Below are 19,419 nucleotides of genomic sequence, written 5' to 3' on the forward strand. Positions count from 1 at the left end.
CATAAAGTTCCCCACGACTTCTCGGGAAGCTTTCACATGTGTTATATGTTCTCAGGGTAAACCCGCTGTCCTCTGTGAAAAGCACAGGGAGCCAGTGTTGGAGGTGGCAATTCTGGTATTCCATGACAAATGCCAGATACAAGCGGGATTTCAATTCAGGCTTCCACTTAGTGGAACTCTGTCATGTTAACGAAAGCTCTTCACTACAAAAGTTCCTATAACCTGCAAAGCTGATTTCACAGCAACCCTACAGCTACCTCAACAAGCCGCAGTTTGTTGAGTTTAACACACAAAGGTTGATGAAGCTCTTGAAAACAGATTTTTAAATAAGGAAAGCAGATGTCAGGAGTGGGATTTGAACCCACGCCTCCATTTGGAGACCAGAAGTCCCTTTTGTCTGGAAGGAGCCTATCCTTGAGTCTGGCGCCTTAGACCACTCGGCCATCCTGACGAGTTGACCAACGATCTCTTCAAAGTCATCCTGGATGTTCAAATGTCCGAACCACCTCAGCAGGCTGTTTTCGATGTGGAGGAGTTGCAGCTGTAATCTGAGTTCCTCCTGAAATACTAAGCTTGTCATCCAATCTCCGAGGCCGAGCACTGCCACCCGACGGAGAAAACTCATTGCCGCTGCTTATATCTGTGAGCTCATGCTTTCATTCACTACCCACAGTTTGTGACCCTAGGGATGCTGGTAAACGTACAGTGTTGGTTTTTTGCTCAGCTCTCTTGAAATTTCGTCCAGAATCATCAAATGAATTGGTGGAGATGTGGACTTGTGCAGACACGACAGTGTAGCTTTGGTTTCTCTTACCATACTTTCATCTTCCTTTGCGCAACACGCCATTTACTGTTCTCTATACACACTTCTTTTCTCTCTTGCGGGCAGTTGCACAAAAGTCCCCTCGCCCAACGTGGGGCTCGAACCCACGACCCTGAGATTAAGAGTCTCATGCTCTCCCGACTGAGCTAGCTGGGCTTCTTCAGCAGCAAGTCTTTAAGATGGACACAGGTTCTTATAGCTGGGGTAGGATGACTAGCAGTTCAAGAGCAGGCAAAGAAAGCACAGACTACTTTCAAGTTTTTCTATCATCCATTCAAGCTCTTATGTCCTTGTATGCATGCCACACCACGGGGCATGCTCCGATTGAGATGACTGAATGTCTCCCGGGGAATCTTCTCCCCAGATCTGGACCAGGGCATCACTGAGCTCCTGGACAGTCTGAGTTCCAACCTGGCAGTGTCAGATGGACCAAAGCTAAATGTCCCAGGGGTGTTGTATTGAATTTTGGTCAAGTAGGCCAATATAGGGTTGGGGGGTGGGGAGTGTCGGTCAACGGTATCAGTCCCCACGCAAACTGCCTGCATATTCTTGTCGGATGAGGCCGGGCAGCAGGAAGAAAGCCAGGAGCCATTGCACCAGCGTAGGGTCTGACAGTGGGTCAGAGAATTTCATGCCCATACCTAACTGCACTCATTGTGCCATTGCCTTGCCTGTAGAGGCCTGTGCATACCTCAGTGCATGTGCCTCTCCAGACCATCGCTGACCCACCAGCAAAGCGCTCATAATCAAGGATGTTACATTCAGCATAAAGTTCCCCACGACTTCTCGGGAAGCTTTCACATGTGTTATATGTTCTCAGGGTAAACCCGCTGTCCTCTGTGAAAAGCACAGGGAGCCAGTGTTGGAGGTGGCAATTCTGGTATTCCATGACAAATGCCAGATACAAGCGGGATTTCAATTCAGGCTTCCACTTAGTGGAACTCTGTCATGTTAACGAAAGCTCTTCACTACAAAAGTTCCTATAACCTGCAAAGCTGATTTCACAGCAACCCTACAGCTACCTCAACAAGCCGCAGTTTGTTGAGTTTAACACACAAAGGTTGATGAAGCTCTTGAAAACAGATTTTTAAATAAGGAAAGCAGATGTCAGGAGTGGGATTTGAACCCACACCTCCATTTGGAGACCAGAAGTCCCTTTTGTCTGGAAGGAGCCTATCCTTGAGTCTGGCGCCTTAGACCACTCGGCCATCCTGACGAGTTGACCAACGATCTCTTCAAAGTCATCCTGGATGTTCAAATGTCCGAACCACCTCAGCAGGCTGTTTTCGATGTGGAGGAGTTGCAGCTGTAATCTGAGTTCCTCCTGAAATACTAAGCTTGTCATCCAATCTCCGAGGCCGAGCACTGCCACCCGACGGAGAAAACTCATTGCCGCTGCTTATATCTGTGAGCTCATGCTTTCATTCACTACCCACAGTTTGTGACCCTAGGGATGCTGGTAAACCTACAGTGTTGGTTTTTTGCTCAGCTCTCTTGAAATTTCGTCCAGAATCATCAAATGAATTGGTGGAGATGTGGACTTGTGCAGACACGACAGTGTAGCTTTGGTTTCTCTTACCATACTTTCATCTTCCTTTGCGCAACACGCCATTTACTGTTCTCTATACACACTTCTTTTCTCTCTTGCGGGCAGTTGCACAAAAGTCCCCTCGCCCAACGTGGGGCTCGAACCCACGACCCTGAGATTAAGAGTCTCATGCTCTCCCGACTGAGCTAGCTGGGCTTCTTCAGCAGCAAGTCTTTAAGATGGACACAGGTTCTTATAGCTGGGGGAGGTTGACTAGCATTTCAAGAGCAGGCAAAGAAAGCACAGACTACTTTCAAGTTTTTCTATCATCCATTCAAGCTCTTATGTCCTTGTATGCATGCCACACCACGGGGCATGTTCCGATTGAGATGACTGAATGTCTCCCGGGGAATCTTCTCCCCAGATCTGGACCAGGGCATCACTGAGCTCCTGGACAGTCTGAGTTCCAACCTGGCAGTGTCAGATGGACCAAAGCTAAATGTCCCAGGGGTGTTGTATTGAATTTTGGTCAAGTAGGCCAATATAGGGTTGGGGGGTGGGGAGTGTCGGTCAACGGTATCAGTCCCCACGCAAACTGCCTGCATACTCTTGTCGGATGAGGCCGGGCAGCAGGAAGAAAGCCAGGAGCCATTGCACCAGCGTAGGGTCTGACAGTGGGTCAGAGAATTTCATGCCCATACCTAACTGCACTCATTGTGCCGTTGCCTTGCCTGTAGAGGCCTGTGCATACCTCAGTGCATGTGCCTCTCCAGACCATCGCTGACCCACCAGCAAAGCGCTCATAATCAAGGATGTTACATTCAGCATAAAGTTCCCCACGACTTCTCGGGAAGCTTTCACATGTGTTATATGTTCTCAGGGTAAACCCGCTGTCCTCTGTGAAAAGCACAGGGAGCCAGTGTTGGAGGTGGCAATTCTGGTATTCCATGACAAATGCCAGATACAAGCGGGATTTCAATTCAGGCTTCCACTTAGTGGAACTCTGTCATGTTAACGAAAGCTCTTCACTACAAAAGTTCCTATAACCTGCAAAGCTGATTTCACAGCAACCCTACAGCTACCTCAACAAGCCGCAGTTTGTTGAGTTTAACACACAAAGGTTGATGAAGCTCTTGAAAACAGATTTTTAAATAAGGAAAGCAGATGTCAGGAGTGGGATTTGAACCCACGCCTCCATTTGGAGACCAGAAGTCCCTTTTGTCTGGAAGGAGCCTATCCTTGAGTCTGGCGCCTTAGACCACTCGGCCATCCTGACGAGTTGACCAACGATCTCTTCAAAGTCATCCTGGATGTTCAAATGTCCGAACCACCTCAGCAGGCTGTTTTCGATGTGGAGGAGTTGCAGCTGTAATCTGAGTTCCTCCTGAAATACTAAGCTTGTCATCCAATCTCCGAGGCCGAGCACTGCCACCCGACGGAGAAAACTCATTGCCGCTGCTTATATCTGTGAGCTCATGCTTTCATTCACTACCCACAGTTTGTGACCCTAGGGATGCTGGTAAACCTACAGTGTTGGTTTTTTGCTCAGCTCTCTTGAAATTTCGTCCAGAATCATCAAATGAATTGGTGGAGATGTGGACTTGTGCAGACACGACAGTGTAGCTTTGGTTTCTCTTACCATACTTTCATCTTCCTTTGCGCAACACGCCATTTACTGTTCTCTATACACACTTCTTTTCTCTCTTGCGGGCAGTTGCACAAAAGTCCCCTCGCCCAACGTGGGGCTCGAACCCACGACCCTGAGATTAAGAGTCTCATGCTCTCCCGACTGAGCTAGCTGGGCTTCTTCAGCAGCAAGTCTTTAAGATGGACACAGGTTCTTATAGCTGGGGGAGGTTGACTAGCATTTCAAGAGCAGGCAAAGAAAGCACAGACTACTTTCAAGTTTTTCTATCATCCATTCAAGCTCTTATGTCCTTGTATGCATGCCACACCACGGGGCATGTTCCGATTGAGATGACTGAATGTCTCCCGGGGAATCTTCTCCCCAGATCTGGACCAGGGCATCACTGAGCTCCTGGACAGTCTGAGTTCCAACCTGGCAGTGTCAGATGGACCAAAGCTAAATGTCCCAGGGGTGTTGTATTGAATTTTGGTCAAGTAGGCCAATATAGGGTTGGGGGGTGGGGAGTGTCGGTCAACGGTATCAGTCCCCACGCAAACTGCCTGCATACTCTTGTCGGATGAGGCCGGGCAGCAGGAAGAAAGCCAGGAGCCATTGCACCAGCGTAGGGTCTGACAGTGGGTCAGAGAATTTCATGCCCATACCTAACTGCACTCATTGTGCCGTTGCCTTGCCTGTAGAGGCCTGTGCATACCTCAGTGCATGTGCCTCTCCAGACCATCGCTGACCCACCAGCAAAGCGCTCATAATCAAGGATGTTACATTCAGCATAAAGTTCCCCACGACTTCTCGGGAAGCTTTCACATGTGTTATATGTTCTCAGGGTAAACCCGCTGTCCTCTGTGAAAAGCACAGGGTGCCAGTGGTGGAGGTGGCAATTCTGGTATTCCATGACAAATGCCAGATACAAGCGGGATTTCTGTTCAGGCTTCCACTTAGTGGAACTCTGTCATGTTAATGAAAGCTCTTCACTACAAAAGTTCCTATAACCTGCAAAGCTGATTTCACAGCAACCCTACAGCTACCTCAACAAGCCGCAGTTTGTTGAGTTTAACACACAAAGGTTGATGAAGCTCTTGAAAACAGATTTTTAAATAAGGAAAGCAGATGTCAGGAGTGGGATTTGAACCCACACCTCCATTTGGAGACCAGAAGTCCCTTTTGTCTGGAAGGAGCCTATCCTTGAGTCTGGCGCCTTAGACCACTCGGCCATCCTGACGAGTTGACCAACGATCTCTTCAAAGTCATCCTGGATGTTCAAATGTCCGAACCACCTCAGCAGGCTGTTTTCGATGTGGAGGAGTTGCAGCTGTAATCTGAGTTCCTCCTGAAATACTAAGCTTGTCATCCAATCTCCGAGGCCGAGCACTGCCACCCGACGGAGAAAACTCATTGCCGCTGCTTATATCTGTGAGCTCATGCTTTCATTCACTACCCACAGTTTGTGACCCTAGGGATGCTGGTAAACCTACAGTGTTGGTTTTTTGCTCAGCTCTCTTGAAATTTCGTCCAGAATCATCAAATGAATTGGTGGAGATGTGGACTTGTGCAGACACGACAGTGTAGCTTTGGTTTCTCTTACCATACTTTCATCTTCCTTTGCGCAACACGCCATTTACTGTTCTCTATACACACTTCTTTTCTCTCTTGCGGGCAGTTGCACAAAAGTCCCCTCACCCAACGTGGGGCTCGAACCCACGACCCTGAGATTAAGAGTCTCATGCTCTCCCGACTGAGCTAGCTGGGCTTCTTCAGCAGCAAGTCTTTAAGATGGACACAGGTTCTTATAGCTGGGGGAGGTTGACTAGCATTTCAAGAGCAGGCAAAGAAAGCACAGACTACTTTCAAGTTTTTCTATCATCCATTCAAGCTCTTATGTCCTTGTATGCATGCCACACCACGGGGCATGTTCCGATTGAGATGACTGAATGTCTCCCGGGGAATCTTCTCCCCAGATCTGGACCAGGGCATCACTGAGCTCCTGGACAGTCTGAGTTCCAACCTGGCAGTGTCAGATGGACCAAAGCTAAATGTCCCAGGGGTGTTGTATTGAATTTTGGTCAAGTAGGCCAATATAGGGTTGGGGGGTGGGGAGTGTCGGTCAACGGTATCAGTCCCCACGCAAACTGCCTGCATACTCTTGTCGGATGAGGCCGGGCAGCAGGAAGAAAGCCAGGAGCCATTGCACCAGCGTAGGGTCTGACAGTGGGTCAGAGAATTTCATGCCCATACCTAACTGCACTCATTGTGCCGTTGCCTTGCCTGTAGAGGCCTGTGCATACCTCAGTGCATGTGCCTCTCCAGACCATCGCTGACCCACCACCAAAAGCTCATAATCAAGGATGTTACATTCAGCATAAAGTTCCCCACGACTTCTCGGGAAGCTTTCACATGTGTTATATGTTCTCAGGGTAAACCCGCTGTCCTCTGTGAAAAGCACAGGGAGCCAGTGTTGGAGGTGGCAATTCTGGTATTCCATGACAAATGCCAGATACAAGCGGGATTTCAATTCAGGCTTCCACTTAGTGGAACTCTGTCATGTTAACGAAAGCTCTTCACTACAAAAGTTCCTATAACCTGCAAAGCTGATTTCACAGCAACCCTACAGCTACCTCAACAAGCCGCAGTTTGTTGAGTTTAACACACAAAGGTTGATGAAGCTCTTGAAAACAGATTTTTAAATAAGGAAAGCAGATGTCAGGAGTGGGATTTGAACCCACGCCTCCATTTGGAGACCAGAAGTCCCTTTTGTCTGGAAGGAGCCTATCCTTGAGTCTGGCGCCTTAGACCACTCGGCTATCCTGACGAGTTGACCAACGATCTCTTCAAAGTCATCCTGGATGTTCAAATGTCCGAACCACCTCAGCAGGCTGTTTTCGATGTGGAGGAGTTGCAGCTGTAATCTGAGTTCCTCCTGAAATACTAAGCTTGTCATCCAATCTCCGAGGCCGAGCACTGCCACCCGACGGAGAAAACTCATTGCCGCTGCTTATATCTGTGAGCTCATGCTTTCATTCACTACCCACAGTTTGTGACCCTAGGGATGCTGGTAAACCTACAGTGTTGGTTTTTTGCTCAGCTCTCTTGAAATTTCGTCCAGAATCATCAAATGAATTGGTGGAGATGTGGACTTGTGCAGACACGACAGTGTAGCTTTGGTTTCTCTTACCATACTTTCATCTTCCTTTGCGCAACACGCCATTTACTGTTCTCTATACACACTTCTTTTCTCTCTTGCGGGCAGTTGCACAAAAGTCCCCTCGCCCAACGTGGGGCTCGAACCCACGACCCTGAGATTAAGAGTCTCATGCTCTCCCGACTGAGCTAGCTGGGCTTCTTCAGCAGCCAGTCTTTAAGATGGACACAGGTTCTTATAGCTGGGGGAGGTTGACTAGCATTTCAAGAGCAGGCAAAGAAAGCACAGACTACTTTCAAGTTTTTCTATCATCCATTCAAGCTCTTATGTCCTTGTATGCATGCCACACCACGGGGCATGTTCCGATTGAGATGACTGAATGTCTCCCGGGGAATCTTCTCCCCAGATCTGGACCAGGGCATCACTGAGCTCCTGGACAGTCTGAGTTCCAACCTGGCAGTGTCAGATGGACCAAAGCTAAATGTCCCAGGGGTGTTGTATTGAATTTTGGTCAAGTAGGCCAATATAGGGTTGGGGGGTGGGGAGTGTCGGTCAACGGTATCAGTCCCCACGCAAACTGCCTGCATACTCTTGTCGGATGAGGCCGGGCAGCAGGAAGAAAGCCAGGAGCCATTGCACCAGCGTAGGGTCTGACAGTGGGTCAGAGAATTTCATGCCCATACCTAACTGCACTCATTGTGCCGTTGCCTTGCCTGTAGAGGCCTGTGCATACCTCAGTGCATGTGCCTCTCCAGACCATCGCTGACCCACCAGCAAAGCGCTCATAATCAAGGATGTTACATTCAGCATAAAGTTCCCCACGACTTCTCGGGAAGCTTTCACATGTGTTATATGTTCTCAGGGTAAACCCGCTGTCCTCTGTGAAAAGCACAGGGAGCCAGTGTTGGAGGTGGCAATTCTGGTATTCCATGACAAATGCCAGATACAAGCGGGATTTCAATTCAGGCTTCCACTTAGTGGAACTCTGTCATGTTAACGAAAGCTCTTCACTACAAAAGTTCCTATAACCTGCAAAGCTGATTTCACAGCAACCCTACAGCTACCTCAACAAGCCGCAGTTTGTTGAGTTTAACACACAAAGGTTGATGAAGCTCTTGAAAACAGATTTTTAAATAAGGAAAGCAGATGTCAGGAGTGGGATTTGAACCCACGCCTCCATTTGGAGACCAGAAGCCCCTTTTGTCTGGAAGGAGCCTATCCTTGAGTCTGGCGCCTTAGACCACTCGGCCATCCTGACGAGTTGACCAACGACCTCTTCAAAGTCATCCTGGATGTTCAAATGTCCGAACCACCTCAGCAGGCTGCTTTCGATGTGGAGGAGTTGCAGCTGTAATCTGAGTTCCTCCTGAAATACTAAGCTTGTCATCCAATCTCCGAGGCCGAGCACTGCCACCCGACGGAGAAAACTCATTGCCGCTGCTTATATCTGTGAGCTCATGCTTTCATTCACTACCCACAGTTTGTGACCGTAGGGATGCTGGTAAACCTACAGTGTTGGTTTTTTGCTCAGCTCTCTTGAAATTTCGTCCAGAACCATCAAATGAAATGGTGGAGATGTGGACTTGTGCCAACACGACAGTGTAGCTTTGGTTTCTCTTACCATACTTTCATCTACCTTTGCGCAACACCCCATTTACTGTTCTCTATACACACTTCTTTTCTCTCTTGCGGGCAGTTGCACAAAAGTCCCCTCGCCCAACGTGGGGCTCGATCCCACGACCCTGAGATTAAGAGTCTCATGCTCTCCCGACTGAGCTAGCTGGGCTTCTTCAGCAGCAAGTCTTTAAGATGGACACAGGTTCTTATAGCTGGGGGAGGTTGACTAGCATTTCAAGAGCAGGCAAAGAAAGCACAGACTACTTTCAAGTTTTTCTATCATCCATTCAAGCTCTTATGTCCTTGTATGCATGCCACACCACGGGGCATGCTCCGATTGAGATGACTGAATGTCTCCCGGGGAATCTTCTCCCCAGATCTGGATCAGGGCATCACTGAGCTCCTGGACAGTCTGAGTTCCAACCTGGCAGTGTCAGATGGACCAAAGCTAAATGTCCCAGGGGTGTTGTATTGAATTTTGGTCAAGTAGGCCAATATAGGGTTGGGGGGTGGGGAGTGTCGGTCAACGGTATCAGTCCCCACGCAAACTGCCTGCATACTCTTGTCGGATGAGGCCGGGCAGCAGGAAGAAAGCCAGGAGCCATTGCACCAGCGTAGGGTCTGACAGTGGGTCAGAGAATTTCATGCCCATACCTAACTGCACTCATTGTGCCGTTGCCTTGCCTGTAGAGGCCTGTGCATACCTCAGTGCATGTGCCTCTCCAGACCATCGCTGACCCACCAGCAAAGCGCTCATAATCAAGGATGTTACATTCAGCATAAAGTTCCCCACGACTTCTCGGGAAGCTTTCACATGTGTTATATGTTCTCAGGGTAAACCCGCTGTCCTCTGTGAAAAGCACAGGGTGCCAGTGGTGGAGGTGGCAATTCTGGTATTCCATGACAAATGCCAGATACAAGCGGGATTTCTGTTCAGGCTTCCACTTAGTGGAACTCTGTCATGTTAATGAAAGCTCTTCACTACAAAAGTTCCTATAACCTGCAAAGCTGATTTCACAGCAACCCTACAGCTACCTCAACAAGCCGCAGTTTGTTGAGTTTAACACACAAAGGTTGATGAAGCTCTTGAAAACAGATTTTTAAATAAGGAAAGCAGATGTCAGGAGTGGGATTTGAACCCACGCCTCCATTTGGAGACCAGAAGTCCCTTTTGTCTGGAAGGAGCCTATCCTTGAGTCTGGCGCCTTAGACCACTCGGCCATCCTGACGAGTTGACCAACGACCTCTTCAAAGTCATCCTGGATGTTCAAATGTCCGAACCACCTCAGCAGGCTGCTTTCGATGTGGAGGAGTTGCAGCTGTAATCTGAGTTCCTCCTGAAATACTAAGCTTGTCATCCAATCTCCGAGGCCGAGCACTGCCACCCGACGGAGAAAACTCATTGCCGCTGCTTATATCTGTGAGCTCATGCTTTCATTCACTACCCACAGTTTGTGACCCTAGGGATGCTGGTAAACCTACAGTGTTGGTTTTTTGCTCAGCTCTCTTGAAATTTCGTCCAGAATCATCAAATGAATTGGTGGAGATGTGGACTTGTGCAGACACGACAGTGTAGCTTTGGTTTCTCTTACCATACTTTCATCTTCCTTTGCGCAACACGCCATTTACTGTTCTCTATACACACTTCTTTTCTCTCTTGCGGGCAGTTGCACAAAAGTCCCCTCGCCCAATGTGGGGCTCGAACCCACGACCCTGAGATTAAGAGTCTCATGCTCTCCCGACTGAGCTAGCTGGACTTCCTCAGCAGCAAGTCTTTAAGATGGACACAGGTTCTTATAGCTGGGGGAGGTTGACTAGCATTTCAAGAGCAGGCAAAGAAAGCACAGACTACTTTCAAGTTTTTCTATCATCCATTCAAGCTCTTATGTCCTTGTATGCATGCCACACCACGGGGCATGCTCCGATTGAGATGACTGAATGTCTCCCGGGGAATCTTCTCCCCAGATCTGGACCAGGGCATCACTGAGCTCCTGGACAGTCTGAGTTCCAACCTGGCAGTGTCAGATGGACCAAAGCTAAATGTCCCAGGGGTGTTGTATTGAATTTTGGTCAAGTAGGCCAATATAGGGTTGGGGGGTGGGGAGTGTCGGTCAACGGTATCAGTCCCCACGCAAACTGCCTGCATACTCTTGTCGGATGAGGCCGGGCAGCAGGAAGAAAGCCAGGAGCCATTGCACCAGCGTAGGGTCTGACAGTGGGTCAGAGAATTTCATGCCCATACCTAACTGCACTCATTGTGCCGTTGCCTTGCCTGTAGAGGCCTGTGCATACCTCAGTGCATGTGCCTCTCCAGACCATCGCTGACCCACCAGCAAAGCGCTCATAATCAAGGATGTTACATTCAGCATAAAGTTCCCCACGACTTCTCGGGAAGCTTTCACATGTGTTATATGTTCTCAGGGTAAACCCGCTGTCCTCTGTGAAAAGCACAGGGTGCCAGTGGTGGAGGTGGCAATTCTGGTATTCCATGACAAATGCCAGATACAAGCGGGATTTCAATTCAGGCTTCCACTTAGTGGAACTCTGTCATGTTAATGAAAGCTCTTCACTACAAAAGTTCCTATAACCTGCAAAGCTGATTTCACAGCAACCCTACAGCTACCTCAACAAGCCGCAGTTTGTTGAGTTTAACACACAAAGGTTGATGAAGCTCTTGAAAACAGATTTTTAAATAAGGAAAGCAGATGTCAGGAGTGGGATTTGAACGCACGCCTCCATTTGGAGACCAGAAGTCCCTTTTGTCTGGAAGGAGCCTATCCTTGAGTCTGGCGCCTTAGACCACTCGGCCATCCTGACGAGTTGACCAACGACCTCTTCAAAGTCATCCTGGATGTTCAAATGTCCGAACCACCTCAGCAGGCTGCTTTCGATGTGGAGGAGTTGCAGCTGTAATCTGAGTTCCTCCTGAAATACTAAGCTTGTCATCCAATCTCCGAGGCCGAGCACTGCCACCCGACGGAGAAAACTCATTGCCGCTGCTTATATCTGTGAGCTCATGCTTTCATTCACTACCCACAGTTTGTGACCCTAGGTGAGAGTAGGGATGCTGGTAAACCTACAGTGTTGTTTTTTTGCTCAGCTCTCTTGAAATTTCGTCCAGAATCATCAAATGAATTGGTGGAGATGTGGACTTGTGCAGACACGACAGTGTAGCTTTGGTTTCTCTTACCATACTTTCATCTTCCTTTGCGCAACATGCCATTTACTGTTCTCTATACACACTTCTTTTCTCTCTTGCGGGCAGTTGCACAAAAGTCCCCTCGCCCAACGTGGGGCTCGACCCCACGACCCTGAGATTAAGAGTCTCATGCTCTCCCGACTGAGCTAGCTGGGCTTCTTCAGCAGCCAGTCTTTAAGATGGACACAGGTTCTTATAGCTGGGGGAGGTTGACTAGCATTTCAAGAGCAGGCAAAGAAAGCACAGACTACTTTCAAGTTTTTCTATCATCCATTCAAGCTCTTATGTCCTTGTATGCATGCCACACCACGGGGCATGTTCCGATTGAGATGACTGAATGTCTCCCGGGGAATCTTCTCCCCAGATCTGGACCAGGGCATCACTGAGCTCCTGGACAGTCTGAGTTCCAACCTGGCGGTGTCAGATGGACCAAAGCTAAATGTCCCAGGGGTGTTGTATTGAATTTTGGTCAAGTAGGCCAATATAGGGTTGGGGGGTGGGGAGTGTCGGTCAACGGTATCAGTCCCCACGCAAACTGCCTGCATACTCTTGTCGGATGAGGCCGGGCAGCAGGAAGAAAGCCAGGAGCCATTGCACCAGCGTAGGGTCTGACAGTGGGTCAGAGAATTTCATGCCCATACCTAACTGCACTCATTGTGGCGTTGCCTTGCCTGTAGAGGCCTGTGCATACCTCAGTGCATGTGCCTCTCCAGACCATCGCTGACCCACCAGCAAAGCGCTCATAATCAAGGATGTTACATTCAGCATAAAGTTCCCCACGACTTCTCGGGAAGCTTTCACATGTGTTATATGTTCTCAGGGTAAACCCGCTGGCATTCCATGACAAATGCCAGATACAAGCAGGATTTCAATTCAGGCTTCCACTTAGAAAGCAGAGCTCTGTCATGTTAACGAAAGCTCTTCACTACAAAAGTTCCTATAACCTGCAAAGCTGATTTCACAGCAACCCTACAGCTACCTCAACAAGCCGCAGTTTGTTGAGTTAAACACACAAACACTCATAGGTACTTTGACATTTATGCATTCCATATTGTACATATTGCCATTTCTTTTGCACATTATTCATACTGCTGACCTCTTTATATTTTATTTTATATATATGTAGATACGTGCACACACACATATGTTTATATATATATATATATATATATATATATATATATATGTATATGTATATATATGTATATATATATATATATATATTCGGTATATATATTTACTAATGTGTATACATTCTTATAGTTTTACTTTTCTTATAATTGTCACATTCCTGTTCCTATATTTGGCTTGTATCTTATGTTTCTGTATTTTTCCTACCACTGTTGCTTGTGAAGCAATTTCACTCACATGTGCTGTACCAGTGTACTAGCACATGTGATGTGATAATAAAAGTGATTTGATTTGATTTAATTTGAGATATGACACGGATGGAAAAATTGCCAGTGCCACTTGTTTCAGGGTTTTTTCCACTCTAGTGTACCTGTTGATAATTTCCTTAACATCAAACTAGGTCAAACTGTCAAAACTGACTAAATTAATATCCTAGAAATTTAAATTATTAAAACAAAAGTCAAACCACCATAATTCTTGAACCATTAGCTTGATCAAAAAATTCCAATGGTTCCTGAAAGCATCAACTCTGTCTTTTTCAGTGATTATCGGGTTTTTACAGAAAAAACAACAACAAAAAGCAACAACAAAACAATGAAAAAACATGTTAAACATAACCCAAAGGTCCAATAAACCATCTGTTTTCTCGAGAGCTCATCTCTCTCACTAACTCTCTCAGCCAACCTTGCGTGGGATTATAGTAATAACACTAATATCACTGTAAAGTGTAGAGTCGCTGTTTTCTAGAAATGTTGGAATTATTTTAATTGAGCAAATGGTTTAGCAGTTATAGGAGTTATAGATGTTTTTAAAAAGTGTTGGGAAACATCTTTCTTCACCACTGAGCTGTTAGGCTTTAGAAGGATAATAGATGATGCTATACTCGGATTAAAAAATTGTTCCTTTAATTTTTAAGTATATGTGCACCTTATACATGCATCCAAGTGCATGCGCATACTTTTCAAAATGTCAAACTACCTCTTTAATGAAAAAGAATCACATGTTGTGCTGCCAGCTTTTTGTTTCTGGAGTTCTTGTTTCAGAACTTTAGAGATGTTTCCCAATTTTGAACTCTGAACCATGCCCTACAATTTTTTTTTTCTGATCCAGACATCTGAAAGGTACCTGTAGCATGTGGCAAAAGGAGGGTTTTATTTGTAGATGTAAAAAAAAACCAAACATTGTTGCTCAGTCTGTGCACATTTTGAAAGGTTACAGGGAAAACTAATGAATAACAAGGCTCAATTTAGAGCTGGCTGTCAGAATTTGAATAACTGATGTATTACATCAGTGATCGTATTATTATTTAGATCTTTGAGCTTGGCTGTCCCTGTTCCTGGTACTACTACATAATGTTACACTGCCAATCACTTTGTGCACCTATTCACACTCATAATCTGCATGTCCCTCAGCATTTTGCTCTTAGCAGATTCAGAGTTCAAATCAAAGCCATGTAATAACATATAGCAAATAGACAGACACAGTAACCTTCGTTTGCTCAGCCGACACTGCATGTTCAATGAAAAGTTGGATTAGATTAGCATTTTACATCATCTAATTGTTTCTGGCAGCCATGAGAACTGAGATAATTTTGAGCCAGTTTGTTTATGGAGCATTTTATCTGCTTAGTGCAAACTTTGCTACCCACCAAGATGGCTCCATAAAATGTCTCTCTTATCTGATATGTAAATAAACTTTATTGTTTCTGACAGCTCTTACTTTGGATTTACTCTACCGTAATCTTAAAATTATGACATCATGTCATCTTGAGTCAAAACATTTTTCTCTTTATTTAATTTGTGAGTGAGATGTATAACTGAGTACAGCCTATATAAGTGGCATGCAGCAGTTCTCAGCTTGCCAAAAGATTGCGTATGTTTGCACAACAGCCTGCATTATTCACAACCTCGCCACTAACTACTTAATGGACTAGAGGGGAGCTATTGACCCTGTATGCTGACAAGGTCAGCTGACTATGTTTATTGGACTGTGTGTGTATTTGTGTGTGTAAGTCAGACAGAAACAGGAAAGAGAAGCTAAAAGCAAAGGAGAGGGATTTTATTGGATCTCTGCCTTTGACCGAATAGTTCACTGTATCTCTCTCCCTACTGCCTCTTTCCATGCACAGGTGTAAGATGAAGCCATGCATATTCTTTAGGAGGCTTAGAAATAAGCCTGCGTGATGCTAAATATGGAGGCAGCACTTTGTATGATTCTTTTTAATACCAATACTTGTACAAGAATGAAGACAATTAAGACCAGGAAATTAACACAAATGTATCAGATATGGCCTTCATAATATCAAAAATCCAGGTCCGTACATAACATATTTTAAGTGAAATTGATGAAATAACCTTCTGATAACCTTATCGCAACTAATTTAAAGCTCGTTAATTCATTGCTGTTAATGCAGTAGAGGGCATATAAAAGATAGATATAGCTTTTGTCTATGAAAACTGAATCTACTGCAGGTTTAAGGAAGTCTCTTCAGTTACAAAGGTGCATAAGTAAGTGCCACAAACCAGCATTATTTCTAACTGCCAGCAGGGGGCAACTCCACTGGTTAAAACCCCCCCAAGAAAACAAACAGGTTTGCAGACACATGACCACTAACCATGTGACATTAACAAATCCGCCATTTTGGACGTGTGACCAAATGGTGAAATGTAGAGTCAAGTAAATAAAGCACCTATAGACTGCTCCCCAACCATCTGGCAACCAACAATTGCAAGGAAAAAAATAGTATTATAATAATTGCAAAATTGACTTACAAACTGTTCAGTGATCCCCTGGCAACCACCTGTCACTAGGGGAAAATGTGTATTCCCCAGTCAGTTGGCAGAGAAATTCCATATGATTGTTCTATTCTTTAGCATATTTTTGTGAACGGAAGTGACTGATTTACTGACTGGCCAGTGACAAACAACTCTCCGGGCTGTAGTGAAACTGAAAATTGCCACACAAATCAGAAATGGAGTTTTCCTACAGAGTGAAAGTTGGGCCCTTTGGCTCAAGGGATTCACAAATATTTCACATGGACAGGACCTGAAAGATTTTTGATCCACCATGTAATACCATCTGGAAAGTATCTGGCTGGCAACAGTGCAAGATTTCACATGTCAAAAAACGCCAGCACCTTAGGACCACTTTAGTCCTTTAGTCAGTACTGAAAAAGCAAGCTGCAGCTGTGAATTCATTTTCTCCATCATGAAGTTGCACATCATATATAAAAATCCCTAGTTTCCATGAAAAATTATTCAAAATAGAAAGGTAATAAAAAAAAGACACTTCAAAGACTTTTTGCTTATCAAATTTCATTATAATCTATTTTAGTCGTCAAGTGTTTGCCAGAGTTAAATGTCAGAGTTAAAGCCATTACACTAATGAACCCTACAGTTTGAAGACATACATATTTTTTCATTATTAGATCACCCTGGAGGACCGAAAGCATAAAAGGCGGACAAAGATACTAGACAGCAGCGGCAGACCTTAAGCAAAACTGTCACTAAGGCTCTCTGTGGGCTCAATTATCCCTCATTTGAACAGAAGCAGAAGGACCCCAATTAGTGGTCTAACTTGACACTTGTGTTTGTCAGAGGGGCTTCAGGCTGGAAACTCAGTATGAGAAGATTTTTGCTTCTACGCCAAAAGGATGACTGTGTCAAAAGTCTACATGTGATGGAGTGAGGACAATGGTTCCCCTGAAGCTTGTTTCACTGAAATCAATGCAGAGGACACCTTACTTGTCTTCTGCCTTGTCATTGCTCACCACTTTAATTTCCTCTTCCACGGGCAACAGGAAAACACACACACATACTGCATGCAAACTACACACACAAACAACCTGCACTGTTATGAGCTTCAGGTTTTATTACTGCCCATGTTTTGTGACTCTAATTTCCTTTGAGAACTCTATGATTTGCTTCTTAGCTAAATTCTTGTAAGCTAACATACAAAGGCACTGACAGCAGCAATGCTGTCATAATAACTTCTTTATGGAATAATCAAAATGTTATTACTTCCAAATGTCAAGATGGAAAAGCAATGGGCAGATGTGGAAACAACTTATCAAAGCATAAACAGTGAAAATAGGTTGTATTTCAACCTAATTGTTACCTGAATCAACAGCATGCAGGCTGCAAGTCAATGATTTACATCCACAGCAGGTTTGTAGTCGATGTCTGTATTTCTGCAGAACACTAGAGACCTCTGCTGGCCAGTAAAGATGTGGTTGGGAAATTGTGCCAAGTAATGATGTAATTTTCCGGATTTATAAACAAAGGCAACAGTAGACTTGGCCTTAGCAAAGTAGGCCACCCCAAACCTGTCCAGAACTGAGCTGAGTATGACGAGGGTAACACATAATTTCTTAGGAAATACCAGGTGATATGCTAAATCTTTTGCAGGATAACCATTTCAGTATGTTACAGATGGAAAGACGCAGGTTTAAATTAGATTAACGAAGACTGAGTGACGTTTACCCGCTTCACTACTTTAAAATCCTGCTATTTGTGGTTGCTGATTTACTGTCATGACTTACCACTTCATCACTGTTAATGTGTGTTTACACACATACACATTCAGAAGTGGTGGCACATTGGTACAGTGGTTAGCACTATCACCTCACTCCAAAGGGGATCTGGGTTTGAATCTGCTGGCTGATTCCTTTCGGTGTGGATGTTTGCATGTTCTCTGGATTTCTCCAACAATCTAAAAACATGCTTGTAAATGTCTGTCTATAATATAGACAGACATTTATTATAAGTATATTATTGTTTTATTGACTTGTTTATTTATTTATTACAGTTTTTTCTTAACTCTCTTGTATGAGAGCTTCAAATACGTTGTCAAAGGAGCCTTAAATCAGCTAAAATAGCTGTAATAATGATTTACTCTGTGATAAAATACATGATGTTGCTCATAGTGCAAGCAGTAGACTGTGCAGTCTGTTTTAAGTCTAAATATAAGCTAGGTGATGTTTTCTTTTTGCCTCCCTGTAGTTAACACTGTGTTTGGTAAACTTTAATCACAGTAATTTAAGATATTTTTCCACATAAATAAGCTGGTTGCTTCATTTAATTATTATATCAGACAAATTAAAGTGTTGATGTTAAATTTCTTACCCATGCTGGCTTAGCAGAAGAAACCTCCACCTCTGCCTTAGACTAAAATTACTTCGAGTCTTTTTATATAATTTCTCATGGTTAGACCACTTAAAGTGCATCTCAAAATTATTTTATATAAATAAATCAAACTTAAAATACATAAGAAACGTAGAAATCAACCAGAACTACAAAAATAAGCTGGTTGCTTCAGTAACCTGAATTATCTCCATCCATCCATCCATTTCCTTCTGCTTATCCGGGGCCGGGTCGCGGGGGCAGCAGCCCAAGCAGAGAAGCTCAGACCTCCCTCTCCCCAGCCACCTCCTCCAGCTTGTCCGGGGGGATACCAAGGCGTTCCCAGGCCAGCCGAGAGATATAATCTCTCCAGCCTGTCCTGGGTCTCTCCCAGGGCCTCCTCCCGGTGGGACATGCCTGGAAAACCTCACCCAGGAGGTGCCCAGGAGGCATCCTTGTCAGGTGCCTGAACCACCTCAACTGGCTCCTTTCAATGTGGAGGAGCAGTGGCTCTACTCTGAGCCCCTCCTGGATGGCTGAACTTCTCACCCTATCTCTAAGGGAGAGGCCATCCACCCTTCGGAGGAAGCTTATTTCCGCGTTCTCGTTCTTTCAGTCACTACCCACAGCTCGTGAGCATAGGTGAGGGTAGAGGCATAGATCGACCGGTAAATTGAGAGCTTTGCTTTTACACTCAGCTCTCTCTTCACAACAGACCGGTACAGCGTCCGCATCACTGCAGCCGCTGCACCAACCCGTCTGTCGATCTCTGGCTCCCTTCTCCCATCACTTGTGAACAAGACCCCGAGATACTTAAACTCCTCCATTTGGGGCAGGAACTCGTCCCTGACCCGGAGTGGGCACTCCACCCTTTTCCGGCTGAGGACCATGGCCTCAGATTTGGAGGTGCTGATTCTCATTCCCACCACTTCACACTCAGCTGCGAACAGTTCCAAGGCAACCTGAATTATCTTCGCTGATATAATCAATTTTAGAATAACAGTGCCAATCTGTTGTACCATTTTACCAAAAGATCAGTATTTATTCAAATTTTGACTTTTTTTTTCTTTTTTGAAAAGGTCATGTCTCCCTTTTTTGCAATAAGTCAATCAGTTGTAAAAGCAGACATCACACGTTCAAATGTATTCACCTACATTTGAAAGTAAAGTAATTTAGGGCGAGTTTATGCATCACTGTTTGTGTTCTTTCTATTTCCCATG

At 45.3% G+C, this 19,419-nt stretch overlaps 16 non-coding genes across 16 annotated transcripts; all 16 read right to left on the reverse strand.

Annotated features, from left to right (window-relative positions):
* Positions 1 to 340: 340 nt before the first annotated feature.
* trnal-caa (transfer RNA leucine (anticodon CAA)) lies at positions 341 to 451 on the reverse strand. The gene is made up of 2 exons: positions 414 to 451; positions 341 to 386 (listed from the first exon to the last, which is right to left on the reverse strand). It is a non-coding gene; the product is annotated as a tRNA-Leu (tRNA).
* A 455-nt stretch (positions 452 to 906) lies between these two features.
* On the reverse strand, positions 907 to 979 carry trnak-cuu (transfer RNA lysine (anticodon CUU)). The gene has a single exon. It is a non-coding gene; the product is annotated as a tRNA-Lys (tRNA).
* A 949-nt stretch (positions 980 to 1,928) lies between these two features.
* Positions 1,929 to 2,039, reverse strand: trnal-caa (transfer RNA leucine (anticodon CAA)). The gene is made up of 2 exons: positions 2,002 to 2,039; positions 1,929 to 1,974 (listed from the first exon to the last, which is right to left on the reverse strand). It is a non-coding gene; the product is annotated as a tRNA-Leu (tRNA).
* A 455-nt stretch (positions 2,040 to 2,494) lies between these two features.
* On the reverse strand, positions 2,495 to 2,567 carry trnak-cuu (transfer RNA lysine (anticodon CUU)). Its single transcript has one exon. It is a non-coding gene; the product is annotated as a tRNA-Lys (tRNA).
* A 949-nt stretch (positions 2,568 to 3,516) lies between these two features.
* On the reverse strand, positions 3,517 to 3,627 carry trnal-caa (transfer RNA leucine (anticodon CAA)). Its single transcript has 2 exons — positions 3,590 to 3,627; positions 3,517 to 3,562 (listed from the first exon to the last, which is right to left on the reverse strand). It is a non-coding gene; the product is annotated as a tRNA-Leu (tRNA).
* Positions 3,628 to 4,082: 455 nt separating this feature from the next.
* Positions 4,083 to 4,155, reverse strand: trnak-cuu (transfer RNA lysine (anticodon CUU)). The gene has a single exon. It is a non-coding gene; the product is annotated as a tRNA-Lys (tRNA).
* A 949-nt stretch (positions 4,156 to 5,104) lies between these two features.
* trnal-caa (transfer RNA leucine (anticodon CAA)) lies at positions 5,105 to 5,215 on the reverse strand. The gene is made up of 2 exons: positions 5,178 to 5,215; positions 5,105 to 5,150 (listed from the first exon to the last, which is right to left on the reverse strand). It is a non-coding gene; the product is annotated as a tRNA-Leu (tRNA).
* Positions 5,216 to 5,670: 455 nt separating this feature from the next.
* Positions 5,671 to 5,743, reverse strand: trnak-cuu (transfer RNA lysine (anticodon CUU)). Its single transcript has one exon. It is a non-coding gene; the product is annotated as a tRNA-Lys (tRNA).
* Positions 5,744 to 6,691: 948 nt separating this feature from the next.
* On the reverse strand, positions 6,692 to 6,802 carry trnal-caa (transfer RNA leucine (anticodon CAA)). Its single transcript has 2 exons — positions 6,765 to 6,802; positions 6,692 to 6,737 (listed from the first exon to the last, which is right to left on the reverse strand). It is a non-coding gene; the product is annotated as a tRNA-Leu (tRNA).
* Positions 6,803 to 7,257: 455 nt separating this feature from the next.
* Positions 7,258 to 7,330, reverse strand: trnak-cuu (transfer RNA lysine (anticodon CUU)). The gene has a single exon. It is a non-coding gene; the product is annotated as a tRNA-Lys (tRNA).
* A 949-nt stretch (positions 7,331 to 8,279) lies between these two features.
* Positions 8,280 to 8,390, reverse strand: trnal-caa (transfer RNA leucine (anticodon CAA)). Its single transcript has 2 exons — positions 8,353 to 8,390; positions 8,280 to 8,325 (listed from the first exon to the last, which is right to left on the reverse strand). It is a non-coding gene; the product is annotated as a tRNA-Leu (tRNA).
* Positions 8,391 to 8,845: 455 nt separating this feature from the next.
* Positions 8,846 to 8,918, reverse strand: trnak-cuu (transfer RNA lysine (anticodon CUU)). Its single transcript has one exon. It is a non-coding gene; the product is annotated as a tRNA-Lys (tRNA).
* Positions 8,919 to 9,867: 949 nt separating this feature from the next.
* Positions 9,868 to 9,978, reverse strand: trnal-caa (transfer RNA leucine (anticodon CAA)). The gene is made up of 2 exons: positions 9,941 to 9,978; positions 9,868 to 9,913 (listed from the first exon to the last, which is right to left on the reverse strand). It is a non-coding gene; the product is annotated as a tRNA-Leu (tRNA).
* Positions 9,979 to 10,433: 455 nt separating this feature from the next.
* Positions 10,434 to 10,506, reverse strand: trnak-cuu (transfer RNA lysine (anticodon CUU)). Its single transcript has one exon. It is a non-coding gene; the product is annotated as a tRNA-Lys (tRNA).
* A 949-nt stretch (positions 10,507 to 11,455) lies between these two features.
* On the reverse strand, positions 11,456 to 11,566 carry trnal-caa (transfer RNA leucine (anticodon CAA)). The gene is made up of 2 exons: positions 11,529 to 11,566; positions 11,456 to 11,501 (listed from the first exon to the last, which is right to left on the reverse strand). It is a non-coding gene; the product is annotated as a tRNA-Leu (tRNA).
* Positions 11,567 to 12,031: 465 nt separating this feature from the next.
* trnak-cuu (transfer RNA lysine (anticodon CUU)) lies at positions 12,032 to 12,104 on the reverse strand. The gene has a single exon. It is a non-coding gene; the product is annotated as a tRNA-Lys (tRNA).
* Positions 12,105 to 19,419: the final 7,315 nt, after the last annotated feature.

Source organism: Perissodus microlepis, chromosome 22 (assembly GCF_051167445.1).
Source record: "Perissodus microlepis isolate ML-2025 ecotype Zambia chromosome 22, ASM5116744v1, whole genome shotgun sequence".
NCBI lineage: Eukaryota > Metazoa > Chordata > Actinopteri > Cichliformes > Cichlidae > Perissodus > Perissodus microlepis.